The sequence below is a fragment of the Nylanderia fulva genome, unplaced genomic scaffold (assembly GCF_048542155.1).
Source record: "Nylanderia fulva isolate GAGA-0341 unplaced genomic scaffold, ASM4854215v1 Scaffold169, whole genome shotgun sequence".
Taxonomy (NCBI): Eukaryota; Metazoa; Arthropoda; class Insecta; order Hymenoptera; family Formicidae; genus Nylanderia; species Nylanderia fulva.
The window spans coordinates 211,455-236,072 of NW_028189934.1; the positions used below are offsets into that span (position 1 = coordinate 211,455).

At 33.2% G+C, this 24,618-nt stretch overlaps 1 pseudogene; it reads left to right on the top strand.

Moving 5' to 3' along the window:
- Positions 1 to 214: 214 nt before the first annotated feature.
- LOC114932296 (uncharacterized) lies at positions 215 to 1,118 on the top strand (annotated as a pseudogene).
- Positions 1,119 to 24,618: the final 23,500 nt, after the last annotated feature.

Here is a 24,618-nt window from a genome sequence, read left to right on the forward strand (position 1 = left end):
TGGATCATGGCAAAAACGCGGCTTTTCATCTCTGTATGGTTTTGTTTCACTTATCGATTGGCATACTGGTACAGTTATTGATGTCTTAGTAAAATCAAAATACTGCAAATTATACGAATTCTGGCCGAAAAAAGAACACACCGAAGAATACAAGGAATGGGCAGAAAATCATGTGGACAATTGCGAAGCAAATCACGAGGGATTAGTTGGAAAAATGGAGGTCGATGCTGCCATTGAAATGTTCCAGCGCTCTGAAGAATTGCATGATGTGCAGTATGTAAATTATGTAGGCGATAGAGACTCGAAAACCTTCAAAGGTGTCACAGATGCTGAACCGTAACAAAAATGTGACGATAACTAAAAAGGAATGCGTAAATCACGTACAAAAACGCATGGGCACTTACTTCCGTAATTTGAAGAAACGCACAAAAGGCTTGGGAGGAAAAAGGAAATTGACAGGCAAACTGATCGACGAACTGTCAATATATTTCGGGTTAACTATTCGTAGAAATTGTGAATCAGTCGAAAAAATGAAGACAGCTATATGGACCACATTACTTCACAAAATATCTACGGATAACTATCCCCAACACGACAATTGCCCGACTGGAAAAAATTCATGGTGCTCGTGGCAAAGGGCGAAATCTTCTAACACTTTGGCTACCTATACGCACAAACCACCAATGTCTGATGTAGTTTATGAAGCAATTAAGCCAGTTTACGAACAACTCACTGCGGATGATCTTCTCACTCGCTGCATCGGCAGTTTCACACAAAACAATAATGAAAGTTTGAATTCGACAGTGTGGGCGATGGCTCCAAAAACTTTGAATTCAGGCAAAAAAATTATCGATATTGCTGTGAACATCGCTTCGTGCGTTTTTAATGACGGGTTATTGTCCATTTTACACATAATCGAAGTCATGGGAATGAAAATCGGCCCGAAAAGTTATGAGCTGTGTATGGAATTAGATGAAAAGCGAATACAGAAGGCGGAGCGATTCATGACAGAGGGCGCAAAACAGGCCAGAATCGACCAGATGTCAATTCGAAAGGCCAAACATCAACAGAAAATTGACGAAGAAGGCCAATTGTATGGTGCAGGCATTGCCGATTAGAGGTATATAAAAATATTATATGATTTTACAGTACTTACAACTTTAAACGCGTTTTTCTCGAAACCACTTTTTTTTTAATGGGCGGACACATAACTCGAATAAATCTTTACCGATCGGTTTGAAATTTTCACAGTATATTCAGAATACCTTTCTCTATAGAACTGCGTAGGGTTTTTTTGTTATATTATATGGTTTTTTTTTTATCAACAATTTTATGGCGTTTTTTTTGGTTACATTTGCAAGTTTTTCTTAAAACGTGCGCTATTTTGCGAAAAATTAACATATCGAAAAAATCCTACGCAGTTCCATACCCATTTATACATAGAACCTAAAAAACTTTCACTTTTTGTTCCAGGTCAAAAATTACGGACTGTAGATGTTCGCCCATGGCCCTCCTGTAAAAATAGGCGCCACAGGATAAGTGCTGCACAGCCGCCATTTTGTAATAAAAATGCGTCAAAAAATTTTAAATTGTAATTCGTTTATGATATTATACTGCTCATTTTACAGATTTTTGATTCATCATTTCATTGACCCAAAAATAATTCCCGAAAATAGCCTTACTTTTTCGTGCTCTACTATGGCTTCCCCTCTTAATATAATTTAAGTTTAATAAGTATATATGCTTACCAATCGCATATATATCTTTTACATTTCTTTTTGCTCAGTTGCGAGCTCACAAAGCGAGACAGATTTTTTATACACGCGAAATGCCTCACTCCGTGTTCGTCCTCCACGTACAGCAGATTGACATGTCTGTCTTTCTTTTTTTCCGAAAGACGTAGCGGGACGATGTTCTCGTTCTCGATGATGTACACGTTTACGGAAATGTCGTTTGCAAGTTCAAATTTTTTAATTTGATTTACAGTCACTGGAAACTCAATGTTTTGGAGATTCAGCACTGTGGTGTAATGCGGATAGGAGAATGCCCGATCCACATGTATATCAGCGGAGTACAGAGCGGCCACCACTGACCATGCGAAACACGCATTGTGCGCTGATCGCACATTAACCACCGCTTTCTTTACCACAATTTTTCGTGGTAATTTGACATTGCATCCCGCGCGCATAGGATTGTATTTGTTGATATTCACTGTCAAATCTATTATCCGCGACAATGCCCAGCCGCTATCGCGTTCCTGGAACTCTTCTAGCAATGTTAGCGTGGGTTCAATTACGCGGCGCTCGTACCACTCGCGTACATCAGACGTGCGAAAGATGAGTTCGTCTAGAGATGTCCTCATCGGACGTGTGTAGTATACGTGCTTTGAAAAGTGTGGTATAAAAGTATTATTTGGTGCCTGTAAACATTATAAACAGTGTGTATCAGTTGTAGTTGTTGTAAAGATAAATGGCTAATGGGGGTTTTGCTGTTAAACAATTATTTCTATTAACAAAAGGTGTTTATGTGCGATCTCCCGGCAACATAACCCTCTATTAGACACGTGTGGTGGAAAAAGACTTTTAATGACTAAAATACTGTGAGAGATAATTTATACTTAAAGTATATATTAATATGATGCTATAAAATAAGTTTGAGCAGTGAGCGACTTTTGGAATTATTAATATTAATATTTTAAGATTGGGCATATTGCTGTTCTTTTTCTACTAGTGCAGAAATTTTGTTTGACTTATAGTTAATTAATTGTTGCACTTGGTGATGCATAATTAATTTTAAATGAATATATGCATTAATATGTTGCTTATGACTAAAGTGTAATCTAGGACTTCTAATTATTATAAAAATTAAGTGACAAAGATTATATGTGGCGCTATCTTTGTCTCTCCTATAGTGTTTCTTGAAATGACATTTATATAATATTGAGATTTTTCCTAGTGCTGTGTGCAGTTTCAGCCGATTAATATGAACATTTTACGTCATATTGGCCAAATCTCATTAAACAATTGACTATTGAATGTGATTTATCAAGAATATTTAAAGTATAAAAGTCGTCTGCTAAAAATGCGCTCGCGTGTTCAATAATGGGGTGGCAGCATTAAGTGATGTCTTGCTGGTGTAGCGGACTCCGCAGGTGTAGGGATTAAATGCTACACGAAGGGTAAGTTTCTATTAATTAACAACCAAGAGATCTTTATTCTTCTTTTTACAAAACGTGACTCGACTCTTCTATCTATTCTATTTATCTAGACCCGACTCTTCTTCTTTTTCTCATCACCGTGTGTCCGCTCGTCGTACGCCAACCCACGGTGTGTTGTGGAACTATTTCTCTAGAGGAATCAGAGCGACGCCACACTGGCATTTTGCTGGCATCTTCCTATTGGCTGCAAAATTTTTCGGCGCGGAAATTTAAATCATATAATTAATTTCTATAATAAATTTAATTTTTTCATTGTGCATTCTGTTGATTTAATTACTGGTAACATTATTGTAACAATTTAACTCTGAAAGTGTCATTTAATTAATCATAAACTTAGTACTTAGATACTTAGTTGTAGTGGTGGGGGCATGTGCGCGCGTGCTCACAAATAAGTTGGTAGCATCGTGAATAGGAAAACTGGAAACTTTCTATTGGTTGGAACTTTAAGGCGCGGAAATATAAAGTTTTCTGTCAAGTGATATACAAGGAAGAGAAACGCCAAGAAATGCATATGCATTATAGTAGATTATATATATCACCTGGGTGCTAGAGCGGAGAGCTAACACATAGTAACATGCCCTTAGGAGGAGTTTTTCTGGATGATGCACTACAAATACTTAGTTATGCTGAACAATTCTTATTTTGAGATATAAGAGTATGTACTTTATCTGTTTTTATAATAACACATTGGATAAATTTAGATACATTTATACTTAACAGGCATTTGTTAAGTTTATATTAAAAATTATGACATGATATACTAGTGATATAAATATTAATGTTGTGTTAAAATATTTTATTTGAAATTAATAATAGAATACAGAGATTATTGATTGGTACTTGTTGAATGTGTGCTGACTGATATTATTGATGAATAAACCGTTTAATATTTACAGTATAGTGGTAAAGTAAAAATACTATACTTTAAATAGGAAATATAAATAAATGGTTGTTCTATAATAAATTTATTAACTGTTATTTGGGACAATAGCATGAATAAGAATGGTTATTTAGATAATTTTGGACTAAAGATTGCAATAACTGATTGAATTAGTCACTAAAATAAAAAATTTACATATTTAAAGGATTTAAATAATATTAATATAATAATAGCAATAATATTCCTTATGAAGTAAAAGGTGTTTATGTGTGATCTTATGGCAACATAACTCTCTATTAGACAAGTGTGGTGGAAAAGTCCATTTTAATGATTTAAATATTGTGAGAGAAAATTTACACTTAAAGTATATATTAATATTTTGCTATAAAATTAGTCTGAGCAGTGTGCGATTTTTGGTATTATTAATATCAATTATAAGATTGGGCATATTGCTGTCCTTCTTCTACTAATGCAGAAATTTTTGTTTGATTTATAGTTAATTAACATTTGCAATTGGTGATGCATACTTAATTTTAAATGAATATATGCATTAATATGTTGCTTATGACTAAATTTGTGTAATCTAGGACTTCTAGTTATTATAAAATTAAGTGACAAAGATTATATGTGGTGCTATCTTTGTCTCTCCTATAGTGCTTCTGAAATGACATTTATATAATATTGAGATTTTTCCTAGTGCTGTGCGCAGTTTCAGCCGATTAATATGAATATTTTACGTCATATTGGCCAAATCTCGTTAAATAATTGACTATTAAACGTGATTTATTAAGAATATTTAAAGTGTAAAAGTCGTCTGCTAAAAATGCGCTCGCGTGTTCAATAATGGGGTGGCAGCATTGAGTGCTGTCTTGCTGGCATCTTGCTGGCATCTTCCTATTGACTGTAGAATTTTCGGCACGGAAATTTGAATCACATAATTAATTTTTACAATAGAATTAATTTTTCAATTGTGCATTCTGTTGATTTAATTATTGGTAACATTATTGTAACATTTAAATGCTGAAAGTGTCATTTGATTAATCATAAACTTAATACTTAGATACTTAGTGGTAGTGGTAGGGGCATGTGCGCGCGTGCTCACAAATAAGTTGGCAGCATCGTGAATAGGAAAGCTGGAAGCTACCTATTGGTTGGGAATTTTAAGGCGCGGAAATATAAAAAAGTTTCGTGTGATGATTGATATTATATTATTGATGAATAAACCATTTAATATATACAGTATAGTAGTAAAGTGAAAAATAAACTATTATATTTTTAAATAGAAAATATAAACATAAATGGTTGTTTTATAATAAATTTATTAACTGTTATTTGTGATAATAATACGCATAAAAATGGTTAATTAATAATTTTGGATTAAAGATTGTAATAATTGATCGAATTAGTCACTAAATTAAATCCGCATATTTAAAGGTCTTAAATAATATTAATAGTATAAAAATATTAATATAATAATAGTAATAATATTCCTATAAGGAATATTTTAGGTCACATACTATATAACGGATGTGTCTAAAGTGACACACTTAAGGTGGTTATTATATTATACAGTATTGTTTATAAGTGGCTTTAACTTTATGTCTGAACATTTGATTATACATTCTTTAATTTTTCATTAAGTTAAAATTAATAATATAGTGACTATCTTTTATATTAGTAACAATTAAGTGATAAACTAAAACTATATTTACACCTGTTATATTATATGATGGTGGCTGGAGTTCTGAAACTTTGGCGCTGATATCATGGAAAGCTAATGTTAGAGACACTTATAATGAATTGTGTTTGATGTTGGGTACAACGGGTGTGCTAATAGGTGATATTTGATGAATTTATAAAAATAAATATTATCAAAATATTGACTTATTTTTGGACTTAGCTGGTAGCAAAAAATCTAATTAATATACTAATGAACTTTAAAAGTTGTTTGAGAACTTCTATCAAGTGTTATCAGAGACGTTTGTTTTGAAAATATTTTATTGGACACAGTGTATGCGGCTTAAGGTGGCAGCAGCCCGGTAACTTTGATGCTGGTGTAGTGTAATAGAAGTGTGATAGTATTGAAAGAGTAGTATTGAAGTGTAATAGAAAGAATTTTTCGAAATAATATATAAAGTTCCCAATGACTGTCATTAGAATTAGTTACAAGATCACCAAATACTAAACCAGCATTTAATACAAAATTAAGCATTTCAGAAGCAAACATTTTAATAGATTTTTTTAGTAATTGTAATTTCGAAATTGTAGGAGGGCGGTTTAACATCGGATCAAAATTAAAAAATTGCAACCGCCAGTTTAAAGTATCTAAAGTAAAATACTGTTCTATTACAATAAAATAATGCAACATATGACTCATTTTATATATACATACGCCTTCCAATAAATCATGCATAATATCAATGCTATAATTTTCAACTGCATGAAAACTTGATAAAACATTGAATACACAATTTTCTTTTATACCCGAAATAGTTACGTTATTTATTGCTACATCTTCTGCATAATTTACTTTATCGCGCAACGCATTTACATCTTCACTGCATAACTTTCGAGATACATCTTTCGATACTTTACAAAATCGGCAGCATTTGTACGCAGAAAAACTTTCAGTAAATCCCAAAATACTATGTAATCCTAAATTATCACCGATAATTAATGCAAGTTTAAAATATACTTGAATATTTTTAGATTCTATTATTAATTGAATACCTTCTGATTCTAGAATCTTTAATTCTTTAATTAAATGTGAATAAATTTTTTCTTTTGGAAACAATTTCGAATCATCTGCATGATATAACTGAACAAGAAAGATGTTATCTAATTTTGAATACAATTCTGGTGGTAAACATGGTATTGAAACGTATATTCCATTTAATTTATATATACCAGGATGTGATCCAAGTAGATTTCCTATTTCAAAAGCATCTTTGTATAAAAATAAAGGAATTGTTATCGATGTACTATTTGAGATTTTTAATTTTCAGAAATCAGATTGTATAATATTATAAATTTCATTATTATCATCCTTAATTAATATGTCAATATACTTGCAAGTTTTTTCAAATATATCATCTATTTCGAAAAACGATTTTAATAATTTTCTTAATGATATCAATTGTTCATATACATTTTCAGTTTTTAATACATTATTATTTCTTACATCCATAATTCCAAAGAATATTCGTTTAGGTTTAATATAATATCCAAGATTAATTAATAGTTTGTTTCGTTTATGTTCAGTATCAAGATCGCTGAAAACATTTTGCAATAGTTTAAATTTTTCTATGATTCGAATTTGTTTCCATAAGAGATATACAGTTTTTTAAATCATTTACATAGTTTGAGTTAAGAAATAAATGAAATATATGTGCAATTCGATCAATTTGAATTCGAGATAATGTAGCATCTAAATGTAGTGAAGAAATCATTTTCAGTGCAAGTATACAAAGTTCATTTTGTGTAGCTTCAATGTTTCTAAATGAAAAGTCTTTATTAAAAACTATATTATTGTTTTCAGATTCGGTTTTATCATTAGAAATATTTACTACTTTCAGACATGTTTTGTTCAATTTTGACGTTTGTATTTCAGATTCAAATTCTATTTCATTATTAAAAATAGTTTCTTCTTTTTCAAAATGTTTGCAACGTCTTTTATGCTTATTAAGTGTTTTGTTACGTGAGTAGGAACGATTACAATTTTTAAATTGACAAACATATTGGATAGAATTCAAATATGCATGATGCTCAAATTGCATAAGTGATTTTAAATATTTTTTAGAAAAGAAATTAGAACAAAATTGACACTTTAACATTATGGATGTATATACTGACATTAAAAAATAAAAAAGATATTAAACATAAAAGTAACATAAGTTTTTAAAATAAAGCAATACGTTTTTCAAGGGATCTAAATTTTAAATTTAGGTAAAAATTCTAAATTTATTGAAGAACTACTCGCTATATACTGCATATATCCGCAGATTCACTTCTGTTTGTTTAAAAAAAATGTTAAAGATTTGTCAGCATGTCTTAAGCCGTTATTATTTTTTTTGTTTCTAGGAATATTTTTTAACATTAATAAATAAATATAAAGTTTTTTTAATTATTGGCATTTAATTTTTAACATGTTGTTCCATATATTTAAAGAAAATTCGAATGCTTTCTATCAAAAATATAATATAAGGAAATATTAAATATTATACGAGAAATATATTACTATTAATTGAACACATAAATAAATTTACAATAATAATTTTTTTTTAGACGAACGCTTGAGAAGCGCATTCTCTCGCTTTAGCAGAATTTGTTTCTAATTAAGTACTACACATAAAAAAATTTGCACTAGTTCATCAGGAATAGAAAACTAGCTATCTTTTTTTAATTAAATTTCTCGTTTATTCAAAACGACGATTTCTAATGTAAATATCTCATAATTCTTTCATTTGTTTGCGGTCTTTTGAATTTGCTCTTTGCCGGCTTAAGCACTTAATCCTTTGCGAATTTCTCAAAACGTCCGCTCCTATTGTTAAAGAAATATGTGGGGCCGCCGACAGTCGAGGGATCGAACCATTGGCTTGGCGATTAGCCACTCAATGACTTTTACACGTAGCCACGTGCTGTCCCATCTCTTGATACTCGATTGAGACGGCAGGTCTTTAAGTAAATTTGAATCCTTTCAGTCAGCCGTATAACAACGATTCGGTAGCAGCGGTATAGCAAGGTCGTTTTAAGGCGATCATTGGGTCATCGGCTTCGATTTGCTGACATTGCACGCATCAGGAGCAGGCACGCGACTAGTGTCCGGAAATTTCAGATTTAGAGAAACAAGATTTATCGTGAGATGTACAACGTGAACATCTGTTCTCGCGAGCACTTGACGAATCTGAAAGAAATTGGCAGAGATTCTCTTCCTACACGTATGGATTATCAGATTGACGCGAGGAACGAGGAGGCTCCTGAGAGGATGGAGTATGAGCTGGAGGTGCGCGACGTCGAGATGAGGCAGCAACAACCCTCCTCGACTTTTGAAAATAGAGCAATTACACCTATGGATTATCAGATCGACGCGAGGAACAAGGAGGCTCCTGAGAGGATGGAGTGTGAGCCGGAGGTGCCCGACATCGAGATGAGGCAGCAATAACCCTTCTCGGTTTTTGAAAATATAATAGCAAATACGGAAGTATTTAGTTCTGTATTTGCTATTATATTTTTAATCGACCAGAAGGTCGAATCATCAGGCGCATGTTTTCCAACTGTTAAATGGCACAAAGGCACAGGCATTACGTAGATAACGCGTTCAATATATACAACATCAGTGAGAATAGCAATAACTGTAATGAGTTATTGCTATATATTTTTACTGCTGTTGTATATATTGACTCTATTCTACATAGACTCTGAAAACGTGCAAGACTGTTCCTTTTGTTCGAGGAATCATAAATCTTTCACAAATTACAATCGCGACAACGGCTGCAGCTTCAGCAGCGCCTACAACAACACTGCAGCGTGGTTTTGCAGAATTAGTTATGACGACAATCATTAATTACAACACAATCAAATGATTGGTGACGAGAAAAACCCCTCTACACCAAGGATTGAGGACGCCGAGAACCCATCACAACCGTATTATAATATATTAGAAGATATCGATAGGGAGTTCGAGTGGACTTCCGAGGAAGAGAAAGAAAAGAGCGGTATAGATATAGAAGAGGAAACCAATTCGGCGTCTTCTTCGATGGATACCGCACCCTCGGATTATGAAGAGGAAGTGCCTCTCGTAGAACTTTCTATATGTCCAGATCTTCCAGAAAGATTAGTGAACTCGCAGATATATATACCTGCGAGTTCACTAATCTTTCAGGACGATCTGGACGTTATGCAGAATGTCGAGGTCGAAACAAGCGAAAAGCTTGACGAGCCAAGTAAGTCATTTTTATTAAATTTTTTTATTCGGCTCGACAATTTTTGATAAATCTTGTAGCGTAGACTTTGGATTGTTGGTATGATTTCTATCAATTTCTTGAATCCTTCCTCTCCGTCATAAATTTTTTATGAAAATATTGATAGATCGATCTGTAGTACTGTAGTTAAATATTTGTAAAACGAACGACAATTGATCTGACAAAAATTCTTATTATCGCATAATAATTATGTTTAATGAACGGAAATTTCTCATGTCTTATATGCATAATAATTTAATGGATTATTAAAATATATATTTTTTAAATAATATACCTTTATAGAATGAATAAATCTTTAAATAAATCCTTAAATATAATAAGTCATATAATATAAAGGAATACGAAGGATAATATCGTGAGAAATGCAAGATTTGAAATCCATGTATTATATTTTTATGCAGAAAAAAATGCTCTTTGTTTTCAAGAATTAATGTCATCGTATCGTCAAAAAATCCATGCTAAAATCTTCATAGACATTATTTTAACAGAAGAATTTTAATAAAATAATATCTTTGCCATATAACAAATTTTTTAATTATTTTGTTTTATTTTATTTTATTAATTATTATTTTTTATTTTATATTTTCGAGTTTGTCAATTAATTTTTTTACATTATATTTTTATTGGTAAGAGCAGTCGCCCGGAAAGTGAAAGACGCGCGTTCGATTCCTGCTTCAGCGACCTTTTCGGACCTATATTTTTCTCGCCTATTATTCTCCAAGTGCAAGTGTTATGCAAGTTCGAGATTAATTTATATATGGAACTTAGTAATTTTAAACCAAGAGATATAGTTCCGAGGAATTAATTTTTCGCGCTTGGGCTCTATTGGCCGATTTAAAAATTCATGTGTTATTATTATTAATAATATTGAGAGCCGATATATATTTCTTATTTATTTCTATACTTATTTGAAAGAATTAATAATGAGTTTCTTCAATTATATTATATTAAAATATAATAATATTGTTTTTTTGTATAAATTATAAATGTATTATTTTTAAATTAAAGTATTATTAATTTTTATGTTTATTTGTCATCAGTTGTAATTAGCCAAAAAATATATTTTTTTATATGAAAATCAAAATTTCTTTGTTTTTTGTTATTATATATATTAAAAGAATTAGCAAACAGAATTCTAATTTAACTGAGTTAATTTTTTGTTCATAAAACTTTTATAATTTTGTAAGCAACTAACTTTAACTTAACTTAGTTTAAAAAAATCATTAACTTACTCAACCCTGGTATTTTCTAATAAATCTGTTATTACCTAAAATATGATAATTCTATTTCGGACGGTTACGTGTTTTTTATAGCGAAAGGGAGGATCTTAATCACTTTCTCTTATTGGTATTATATACAACGGGACACGGTTGAAACGCGCAGGTTTTGCTCACTTTCGAAACTATCTATGTTATTTTTCGGTTAATTCTTCAATCAAGAGAAGCATGTTTCTGAAAAGCGGCACAATGCAGTTTCGCAGTAATAAAACATTTTATTCGCACGCTATAAACTATCTGGAAAATTATTCTCTTCTATATGCTGCAATAATGTACAAAATATCATGGATAATAATTTTATTTTATATATATATATATATATATAAATATTATAAATTATTGAATATGTTTTTTTAATAGCAGATTCTCTCTGGCTTTAAAGTCGATTTGTCAGCGAAAATTCGAAAAAGATCAGTTTCTACAAATTTTCACATTTTTTCATCATATAAGTATCTTTGGAACTAAACGTCAACTGAAAATCTTATTGAATTAAATTTCCGAAATTGATTGAAAAATATAATTTTGTTATTTGTAACTTTATAAAGTTTAGTTAATAAAAAGCCCTTTTTGAATCTCAACTCGAAAAATATAGATATACTTTTACATTTTTGTTAAACAAAAATTTGCCCAAATTAACCAGAGAATTTTTTCATTAAAAAGAATATTCAGTAATTTGGAAATACCCTGCATAAATAAGAAATTGCAATTACAATTGCTAATTGGAAGGAATATCTTCCGTATTCTCTATTTATGCAAAACAGGGATATTTATATAGAACGAAATTTTAGAAAATATAGTACAATTTATATTGAAAATAAAAATAAAATAATTTTTCGAAGCATTCGTCGAATTACAAAATTATGAAGTATTTTAAATATGTTCGCGAAAAAAAATTCTGTATTATTTTCGTATATCAGAAGCGCGTTTGTATTTAATACAAACACGTGAAATTGAAGAGAAACAGTCCCATTTTAGTGTCGAATTTTCCAAATAACGTGATAATTGCCCAAATGCTCAAACACACATCTTTGACTTACAATTAGATGAAAATAAAAATAGAAATCAAGGATTTTTACCAAGCGATAAAAGAATTTATTTAATTTTTATCGCTTTATTTTTAATTATTATTTTTAATTTATTATTAATTTTACATTTATTTTTATTTTTCTAAATTTAATAACATTTTTTAATATATTCGCGAGTTTTTGTACGTTTAATGTTAAGATTGAGCAATTAAAAATAGATTCCGATTTATTTGGTTAAAAATATTGGTGGAATATCTCTGTAGCCGGTTTAAAAAGAGCTTTTATAAAAATCCGCGAGGGAGAAGCGCGGCATTGATTTACATATCTGCATGGCACGTGTATGCTTGTTCATAAAAAGAGGTCTTGGACATGAAAAATGCAGTATATGAAATGATTCGAGATTGAGCACGCGGTTGCAACGAACGATATATTCGCACGTGATTAAATAGCCTTATAAACAAGTTTTAATAAACAGACAAAGATGCTAAGAGTGTCTGCATGTCGGCATACTTGTATATAGCTTTGCATGCTCTTATTTTATAAATAATACACATACAAGGAGCTACTTATTTCGAGATAAAACAACTAACTTTCATTTTAATATATCTATTGTAGGTGGTGTCAGGATAGTTTTAGATGATGTCAGGGCGTAATTCTAATAAGGCTTCTAGTGGATCTTAACAAAGGATCTTTATTAGGTTAAACTGTACTCGATAGGACACGCACGACGGCTCACTGCCGTATATCTGTCCAACCGCTTTCTCTTTCCGCGGGGAACTGACCTTCTTAACCTTCTCCCTTCTTTCTTACGCAGCGCCGCCAGCGGTAGAGGGGGGGGGAGAGGAAACGTAATTCGCCGCTCACGCGTGTATATAAATGAATATCGGTAGAATAATAATTCGCCTACAGTCGGCCAGCCTGACATTACGACCGTCTCGGTCGTACGTATAGGAACAAAACGTATTAAGTAAATATATCCAACATATTAAGTAACGCCGAATAAAACAAACATTTCTTATGGACTAAATAAACATACTGATTAGTCATATTTATTTGGATATATATGGTCGCATCGCGTCGGCGGCAATGACGCTATTATAGGGCATTTGAGTGACTTGAAATCCCTCGACATCGGTTATTACATAACGGTCAGAACCTAGCACTCGCTTTACAACGTAAGGCCCTTTATACTTTGGTATGAGTTTTTTATTGGTACCAACAGAAGTGTCCACATTACGGATCATTACGTAGTCGCCCTCTTTATATTGTTTCGCTTCTTTGTGTTTCTTGTTATAATAGCGTTCGTTTTCTTTCTGACTCTTCTGAATTTTTTCAGAGGCAGCTTCTCTTAATAACACTAGATCTCGACTAGTATCAGTATCTAAAACTAGTTTAAGTTTATCGTTAACTTTACCGAGTTGTTCTACGCCAAATAATAATTTACTGGGGGTTTCCCCCGTTGATCGACAAATCGTATTATTAAATGCATATTCTATTTGATCTAAAACTTGATCCCATTTGTGTGGTTCGTCACATAACTTTGCAATCATCGGAGTAATGTCGTGGTTGAACCGTTCTATTTGACCATTTGCACGCGGAGTACCAACAGCTACGAGGATATGCTGAGTAGACTCATTATTTATAAATTCAGTAAATTTATCTGATGTAAAGGCTGTTCCGCGATCGCTTACAATGCGTCGAGACTTACTATAAGTTCGATAATAATTTCGCAAATGATTAATTGTCTCATTCGAGGCCGTAGATTTGCACGGATATACTTTCAAAAACTTTGTAAAAGCATCTACTACTGCTAAAATATATTTGTATCCGCGACTGGTTTTTTCAAAGGGACCACAATGGTCGACATGGATCGTTCGAAAGGGTAAGTTCTCTTTCGGTATACTGTGTAACTTGCCTTCTTTCTTTCCACTAGAAGGGGAAAACTCTATACAACGCAGACAATTAGAAATATAGCACTTTACTTTCTCTCTCATTTGTGGGAACCAGTAAACTTGCCTAATGTTAGCAATAACTTTATCGAGGCCGACATGGCCAATGTCATCATGACACGTACGGATTACATTACTTTCCATTGATATCGGTACATAAAATAAGAGTTTTTACCCTTATCTTTACGGTAAACAAGACCGTCTCGCAATTCAAAGAATTTATCCTCAGATTTTTCTAATTTATTTCGAATGTTTACTATATTTACATCCCGATCTTGTTGAATAGATAAAGTTCGGTCGAACGAATTTGCTTCTAATGTCAGAATGCTATGACATCGACTCAACGCGTCGACATGATTCATCTGTGTACCGGGTCGATGTACGATTTGATAACAGTATTGCTCTAAAAATAATGCCCAACGATATATTCGCGGATTAACTGTCTGTTTACTTAAAGTAAGGCGAAAACTGTCGCAGTCTGTTATTATCTTAAAAGGGATACCGGCGAGATAGATATGAAATCGTTTAATCGCATAAATCACAGCGAGACACTCCAGCTCAAAACTGTGATACTTGGATTCGACAACTGTTGTCCGTTTACTAAAATAAAATACAGGCCGGAAAATACCATCCTTTTGTCGCTGTAAAAGTATCGCGCCGAAACCACTTGTACTCGCATCGCAGTGCAATTCTGTTTCAAGTGTCGGGGAATAAATCGATAGTATCGGTTGAGAAGATAACAACTGTTTCAATTCTTCGAAGGCCTTGATCTCCTCTGAACCAAATTTAAACACGGCATCTTTCTTGACTAAGTCATATAACGGTTTAGCGACTACTGAAAATTTCGGGATGAAACGACGGAAGTAACTAGCTAAACAAACAAATCGATGCGTCTCTTTCATGTTTCGCGGGATTGGGTAATTAGTTACGGCTTCAACATGTTGCTCACTCGGGCGAATACCATTTTCATTAATTAAATACCCAAGACATACAATTTCCGTTCGAAGAAAGAAACATTTATCGAGTCTAAACTGCAACCGGTATCGTCGCGCTATTTCAAATACATCTTTCAAAATATTCAGGTGTTCCTCTATACTTTCAGTCGCTATCAAAATATCATCTAGATATAACAAGATACTACTCTCTCGGATGAGTTTATCAAAGACTTTGTTGACTAATCTCTGGAACACTCGTGGAGCATTAGTCAACCCGAACGGCATTCGTAGGAATTCAAATTGTCCGATAGGCGTCACAAACGAGGTGTATTTTACCGAACACTCAGACATCTTAATATGATAAAATCCGTTCCTTAAGTCGAGACTACTAAAATATTTTTTTTCTTTTAACCGATCAATATGATCATCTATCAACGGTGTGGGAAAATTGTCTTTCACAGTAATCTTATTTATTTCACGGAAGTCGACACACAGTCGTGACTCGCCATTTTTCTTCCGCACGAGAACGATTGGGCTAGCGTAGGGTGAATTACTCTGCCTAATTGTACCTGTTTTCAATAAGTCGTCTAATATTACTTGCAACTTTTCTTTATCGGCATACGTTAAACGCCTAGGCCGGAAGGTAATCGGCTGTTCATTTTTTAATAAAATTTTCATCTCGGTTTCCGGTTCGCTCACATCTGAATCCCATTTATCAACGTATTCTTTGTTATACAATCTTCGAACGCTTTCGACTACATGCGGTTCGACACCGGGATTAATATTCAATTCTTCTCCAACTTTTACAGGATTTTTGAGATATTCTATTTGCATAATCTCGGTATCAAAATTGTTCTCGCTTGTCGACTCGTTTCTCCTAGTAATTTTTACCGTTTTACCTAGTTCGATTTTTATTAACGGATCTCGACAGAAATCGCGACCAAGTAATGCCGCACACGACATTGTTTCGTTCGGTACTACCAGAAAACGTAGCTGAATATTAATTTTTTCGATTTCGACTAATTTCGAAAAGGTGCCTATTACGCGAACAGGGGATTTATTTACTCCACAGAAACAATCGCTGTTAGGAGGTAGCGGTTCGCGCAAACTCGTCGGAACATACTCAGTTTTTATGAGGCTCACTGGGGAGCCGGGATCAACTATCGCGTCTACTGTATATTCACGATCCACATCCCCTTCAAAGGACACCGAAAACTTTAACTGTACACAATACGGATCGCTAACGGATATCGGTTCGATCAAGTTCACAACGTTCGTCGACTCGGGTTTCGACTCTTTCTCGGGACAGTCTTTTTTCAAGTGGCTGGCTGAACCACATCGATGACAGCCTCCCTTAACTTTCTTCGGGTGTGAACATGCGGATGCCAGATGTCCAACTCCCTGGCAGTTATAACATTTAATTATCTTTCGGCGTGGTGCCAAATCTGCACTCGACGATGCTGGATTTCCTTTAAACGCTGAACTCTCCTTCGTCGACAATTTCCCATCCTTTTGGATTTTTCCTTGATCAATAGGTTTCTTCCATTCGCGATCAGGGAACTTCTTCGGGTGTAGCGTCAATCCTTTAAATGCCTCCAACAAATCCGACTGAGACTCGAACTGCATAATACGTGCTTGATCTCTGAGATTGCGATCAGGTATACCCTCGATGACATAATCGACAACTTCGTCATCTACTATCGGTACCCTATTAGCGAGGATTATTTTATCATGGAAGTAACTCGTGAATGATTCGTCCGTCCGCCATGCTCTCTCTTCGAGCTTCTTGCGTAGGGACAATCTTGATTGACGAAGGTCGAACATTCCCTTCATGGCCGCCAATAGATTTTCTATACCAAGGGTAAGATGATGTGGTTTGGAGTGAAACCACTCGGATGCACGTCTTTTTAATTTAGAGCTTATTAAAATTCTTGTCGCAGCATCATCCAAGGCGTACGACACTCGCAGCAATTGTACCTGCTGTTCCCATTTCCAGAACGTACCCTCACTGCCGTCGAATTCGCTCAACAAGTCGCGAATAGCCCTTACACTTTCGCTCATCGGTGGACCATTACGTCTTCTTCCGCCATCATTCATGTGCGGTGCTCCATGATCTTCGATGTTCTCTCGTCTAACGATATCTAATTCACGTTGAAGAAGAGCTCGTTCTCTTCTAAGTAGTTCATTTTCTCGTCGAATCAAGTCATTCTCAGTCAAAGGAACTTCAACGGATGCGTCGTTACTTACTTGGCTTTCATTGTCCTTGCCCGCGACGGCATCCCTCGATTCATGGCCCGCGTCAATCGGCTGATCGACACCGCGGCTCTGCCGTGACCTCTGTTCATCCAGTGTGGTCCATATCTCCGGGTCATTGGCAGTCAATCGATCTATCAGGTCAGCTTTGTTACCGGTCGCCGGCAATTTCTTCTCGCGGAGAATGTCCTTAATTTCGGCGAGCGTATACGCACTCGGCGGTCTCGCCATTGTTAGTGACACACTGCACCTCCCTTTTCTATACGTCCTAGCACACAGCGACGTGTTAATAAATGTTTAACCTCAGTCTAAATGTTCGCGACACACGTCGGCACAATTAGCACACAGCAAAGATTCGCGGTACACAGCGCGAATTACCGTCAAAATATTCGCGACACACAGCGCGGAATATTCTATCTCACAGGGATATCGCGTTACGCGTCGATTCACCGCGCGCGATACGTGGACTCGCTTCCTCTCGTACGCGGCGGAACAATTAGCACGCAGCAAAGATTCGCGGCACACAGCGCGAATTACCGTTAAAATATTCGCGACACACAGCGCGGAATATTCTATCTCACAAGGATATCGCGTTACACGTCGATTCACCGCGCGCGATACGTGGACTCGCTTTCTCTCGTACGCGGCGGAACAATTAGCACACAGCAAAGATTCGCGGCACACAGCGCGAATTACCGTCAAAATATTCGTGGCACACAGCGCGGAATATTCTATCTCACAAGGATATCGCGTTACACGTCGATTCACCGCGCGCGATACGTGGACTCGCTTTCTCTCGTACGCGGCGGAACAATTAGCACGCAGCAAAGATTCGCGGCACACAGCGCGAATAACCTTCAAAATATTCGTGGCACACAGCGCGGAATATTCTGTCTTTTGCAAAGATTCGCGGCACACAGCGCGAATAACCATCAAAATATTCGTGGCACACAGCGCGGAATATTCTGTCTTTTTGCACGCAGCAAAGATTCGCGGCACACAGCGCGAATAACCTTCAAAATATTCGTGGCACACAGCGCGGAATATTCTGTCTTTTTGCACGAGCAAAGATTCGCGGCACACAGCGCGAATAACCTTCAAAATATTCGTGGCACACAGCGCGGAATATTCTGTCTTTTTACTCGAGTAACACAAGACACGGTTTTCTCTGCATCGACCACAACACTTGGTCGTACTTTTCAAAGTCCCGTGTATCTCTCGTGCGTGTATTAACCTCACAGATCCTTCGCTAACTTCTTCTTTGATCCCACTTCTGAAGTTGTAGGTGGTGTCAGGATAGTTTTAGATGATGTCAGGGCGTAATTCTAATAAGGCTTCTAGTGGATCTTAACAAAGGATCTTTATTAGGTTAAACTGTACTCGATAGGACACGCACGACGGCTCACTGCCGTATATCTGTCCAACCGCTTTCTCTTTCCGCGGGGAACTGACCTTCTTAACCTTCTCCCTTCTTTCTTACGCAGCGCCGCCAGCGGCAGAGGGGGGGAGAGGAAACGTAATTCGCCGCTCACGCGTGTATATAAATGAATATTGGTAGAATAATAATTCGCCTACACTATTTATTTTTATAATTTTTATACTTATATATATATTTTTCGCGCTATGAATATTATTAATGACGTAGCTGATTAATTTTTAATCTAAAAGTGAAAGGATCTTGGCAAATTGAGAGTTAAAGTCCAAATTTAAAATTTAAAGAATTTATATTACAAAAGTAATATGTAAAATTACAATATACATATAAATAATGAAACATTCTATATATTTTTATTATTTATCTTGTAACTTTACACTTATTATTTATGTAATTATACGTGTTTTTATATAATATATTGCATATCCTTTTACGAGAAACGATGATAATTTTGAGAAGCTTCGTGCATCTTAAATATCATCTCTCTCTCTTTTACATGGTTCCTTTTTTATTTTTATCATCAAAAATCAATTATCATTTATGTAATTTTACATAATTTTGTGTAACATATTACATATTTTTTACAGTATACGCACGCTCGATGTATTCAATTGTGTAATGTTTATGAATCTTGTGTTTTCCTTGCAAAACTACATTATTCGCTTGACCAACGAAAATACTCTAATTATTGCATGAATAATTTTTCGTAACAATTATTCAATATTTTAAACTCTCAAGAATTTTCTATCATTAATATTAGGAATTTTTCAATATATGTTATATGCGATTTCCAACATTTTATATAATAAATTTCGTGAATATTACTACAATTTAATGTCCATTACGACAAAAATATTGCAATTTACAGTGAAAGCCTTATTCGGCACAAATTTTCTCCGCAAATGTAACAATTTATTATTTTACGATTGTGTGGACAAATAATACGTATTTATTGTTGGTGTTTTCGATTGCGATATAACTTGTATCGAATTCTCAGATAAGAAAAGTCAGCAGCATGAAAGATGTGAAAGTTGCATCCATAAGTGATTTGTTTTTAATAATAGCCACACTTTTTTAGATTTACAGAAAATTTCGACGGATCAGATCATCCATTGAACTAGAGGGGGCATTTTGGGTCTTTTTAATGATCGGCATTTAACTCGTCATGTAACTCATGGCTAATGATTTCATAAACATATATAATCATACTAAAAATGTTTTATTTTTGCAAATAAAAAAATAAAAAAAAAATTACTTTTGAAATATATAAACAATAAAATTATATATTATTCTTAACTCTTTTAGACTGCCAGCATTTTTTCATTAAAATTGAGGTTTTTTTTCCTCAAAATTTATCTATATAAGTAACATACACATCGTACACAATTTCGAAGATTTGTACCAAGCCACAAAAGTGACTTTGCCAACAGTTTAAGGGTTAATTAATACAATTAAGAATTAATAATACTATTAAATGTAATCAACAAGCGCGCGCAATATCATATAAGATAGGCGCGTAATTGAGCAAATGCTGGCAACGATAGAAAGATTAAACAGAGGAAAAGGCGAGGTAGATGAAGGAGAACGAAGGAGGAAGTGTGGAAGAAAAGGTGGTGAAGAAAGAAGAGGAGGAAGAGATGGGACGAAAGAGAAGCAAAGACTAGAAAAAAAAAGAGAGAATAGGAATAGGAAAAGGTTAAGAAAGGGGGGTAGAGGCAAAGGGGGTCGAGGAGAAAAGAATTCAGTAGGAAAGGATAGGATAGGATTAGAGGGACAGGGGGGAAGGGACCCAGTTATATTGTAAGGTCGCAAAATGGCCAGGTAAGGAAGAAGAGGAGCAGAATTGTATTTAAGGGAACGGTGAGGGGTGAAGGGGAGAAGCGAGGAGAGGAGTTATGATTTTCTGTTATTGTCTCATATTGTATATACATTACAATGTAACAATATGTATGATAATGTTTGATATCAATGATATGTGATAATGTAAATAGGAAAAGAGAGAAGGAGGTTGTAAGGGGTTTGGCGGTTCTCTAAAAACGCCCCGGCAAGCCTTAATTAAGGGGAGTCCGGAATAAACCTGAACTATATGTAAATAATATATTTAATATATTTATAATATATTATAATATAATTAATATTTTCTTGCATAATACATTTTTATATTATAATATAATTTATTTATTTAATATATATTTAATATATTATAAATGTTTTATATTTTTGTATCAAGTTTTACATATAAATAAATATTTTTTTAGAAATTAAGTCATCGATCTCTTATTTATTACGTTGCATATATTTAATACAAGACGACAAATAAGATAATTAAATTAGATTAATTTTTTCAAGTTTTTAAATATATTCATTATAATTTCTATTAGGTCAATGGGAATTGCAAAATAAGAACACGCTTATATTGTAATATGCTAAGATATAGTGTGACAATAAAGACAATTAAATTCAAACAATTTTTTCACGTTTTTTATATGAATTTAATTATATTTTCTATGAAGTCTCATCAATTGTGATACAAAAAATATTTTTGTGGTATAAAAAATAACATTGTTGGTATTTTCAATTGCGATATAACTTGTATCGAATTCTCAGATAAGAAAATAATCTCTATATTTATCCGTGACAAAGGCAATTCTGCAAAAGTGATCCTGACACAAAGAGTAAACTTTGTCAGCAGCATGAAAGATGTGAAAGTTGCATCCATAAGTGTATGATTTGTTTTTAACAATAGCCACACTTTTTTTGATTTACAGAGAATTTTGACGAATCAGATTCATCCATTTAACTAGAGGGGGCATTTTGGGTCTATCTAATGATCGCGGCATTTAACTCATTATTTAATTTAACTCATTGCTAATGATTCCACAAACATATATAATCATACTAAAAATGTTATTTTTGCAAGTTAAAAAATTTAAAAAAGAATTGTTTTTGAAATATATAAACAATAAAATTATATATTATTCTTAACCCTCTTAGACTGTCAGCATTTTTTCATTAAAATTGAGGTTTTTTTCCTCAAAATTTATCTATATAAGTAACATACACATTGTACACAATTTCGAAGATTTGCATCGAGTTACAAAAGTGACTTTCCCAGCAGTCTAAGGGTTAATACAATTAAGAATTAATAATACTATTATATGTAATTAATATATTTAATATATTATAAGTGTTTTATATTTTTGTATCCAGTTTTACATATAAATACATATTTTTTTAGAAATTAAGTCATCGATTTCTTATTTATTACGTTGCATATACCTAATACAAGACGACGAATAAGAAATATAAATTAGAATAATTTTTTCAAGTTTTTAAATATATTCATTATAATTTCTATTAGGTCACTGAAAGGAATTGCAAAATAAGAACGCGCTTATATTGTAATATGCTAAGATATAGTAGTGACAATAAAGACAATTTAATTCAAACAATTTTTTCACGTTTATTATATGAATTTAATTATAACAATAAAATAAAATATTAAATTTCGTTCGCCAGGAATGAAATACTAAGGTAGTAGATATTAAACTGACTACACTGGCTGTCTATTAGATTTGTTAAAATATATTTATTGACGTTTCGACCATACGGGCTGTGGTCCTTTTCAAAATTACAATAGAAGCATTCTAGAAATTAATGTACATGCAATCAGAATCAACATTTAAATTGAAAACCTGAAATGTAACAAATGAGACTTACAATATGTTACTGCATATCGTTATTGACATTTAAAAGTACGCTCCGGTGAGACTTAACTTAAGATCGGATGGTAAATTCACTGCGTTTCACTTGTGTCATTTTGCCACGACTGAGCACACTGTACTAACGAATAAACACGCCGAAAATTATGTCAAAGTTAAAAGTTAACAATATTTACATTCTCGTTAAATTGTGATGTACCATATGGCAAATTACTAAAATAGAATATAAAAAAAAAAATGGAATGTAAAAAATATAAAATAATAAAAAGATAAATAAATAAATAAATAGATAAATTCGGTTCGTTTATGTCATCCTGCCTTTACATACCAATAATAAACTACTAATAATAGCTCCCAACCATGTATGTTAAAAATTTTTGTTACTTCAATTTCTAAACAAACTGTCATATATCGTACTAAAGCTTTCAGTGTCTTTCTGTAAATTGATAGTGGAATTCAATTTCTTGATAAAGTACATTTCGGCTATTTCTCTTTTTCTTCTATTGTTTTCTTTATGCAGAATAAAAGGATTCAACCAATCAAAATCATGTCTTTGATTAATTCTGTGCTCACTAACAACAGAAAAATTGCTCGCTGGATTTTTAAAATTACGTCGGTGTTCGTTAATCCTAGTACTAAGATGTCTTTTTGTCTGCCCTACATAATTAGAATCACAATTGTTACAATTAATACAATAGACTACGCCGGTTTGCTTAATTGTCCACAGGGATGATAATAAGCTCATAACTAACTGGTACAGAAAACCAACATTCTCAGGAAGATACATCAATTTTTTCTCGAATCATCCGACGAAATATAAAATTAACACCATTACCAATTTAGTTGACCATGCAATAAATTTATCTAACAAACGGTTTCATGACTCTAATTTAAAAATTGTAAAGAATATTTTGAAAAATAATTGCTTCCCGGAAAATCTCATTAATAAATACGTCAATGATAGAACCCACAAGCTGTCACAACCTATAAACAATGAGGATAAAAAAATTACAAATGTAGATTCGACGGATGTTTCGAGGGAAAATTTCATCGTCATTCCATATTGTAATCGGTTCACTAATGACATATATAGATTTCTAAACAAAAAGAACCTTAACGTAATTTTTACCATCCCCAAAAAACTGAACTGTTTAATAAAATCGGGGAAAGATAATTTAGATATTAATAAGCAAACCGGCGTAGTCTATTGTATTAATTGTAACAATTGTGATTCTAATTATGTAGGGCAGACAAAAAGACATCTTAGTACTAGGATTAACGAACACCGACGTAATATTAAAAATCCAGCGAGCAATTTTTCTGTTGTTAATGAGCACAGAATTAATCAAGGACATGATTTTGATTGGTCGAATCCTTTTATTCTGCATAAAGAAAACAATAGAAGAAAAAGAGAAATAGCCGAAATGTACTTTATCAAGAAATTGAATTCCACTATCAATTTACAGAAAGACACTGAAAGCTTTAGTACGATATATGACAGTTTGTTTAGAAATTGAAGTAACAAAAATTTTTAACATACATGGTTGGGAGCTATTATTAGTAGTTTATTATTGGTATGTAAAGGCAGGATGACATAAGCGAACCGAATTTATCTATTTATTTATTTATTTATCTTTTTATTATTTTATATTTTTTATATTCCATTTTTTTTTTATATTCTATTTTAGTGATTTGCCATATGGTACATCACAATTTAGCGAGAATGTAAATATTGTTAACTTTCAACTTTGACATAATTTTCGGCGTGTTTATTCGTTAGTACAGTGTGCTCAGTCGTGGCAAAATGACACAAGTGAAACGCAGTGAATTTACCATCCGATCTTAAGTTAAGTCTCACCGGAGCGTACTTTTAAATGTCAATAACGATATGCAGTAACTCATTGTAAGTCTCATTTGTTACATTTCAGGTTTTCAATTTAAATG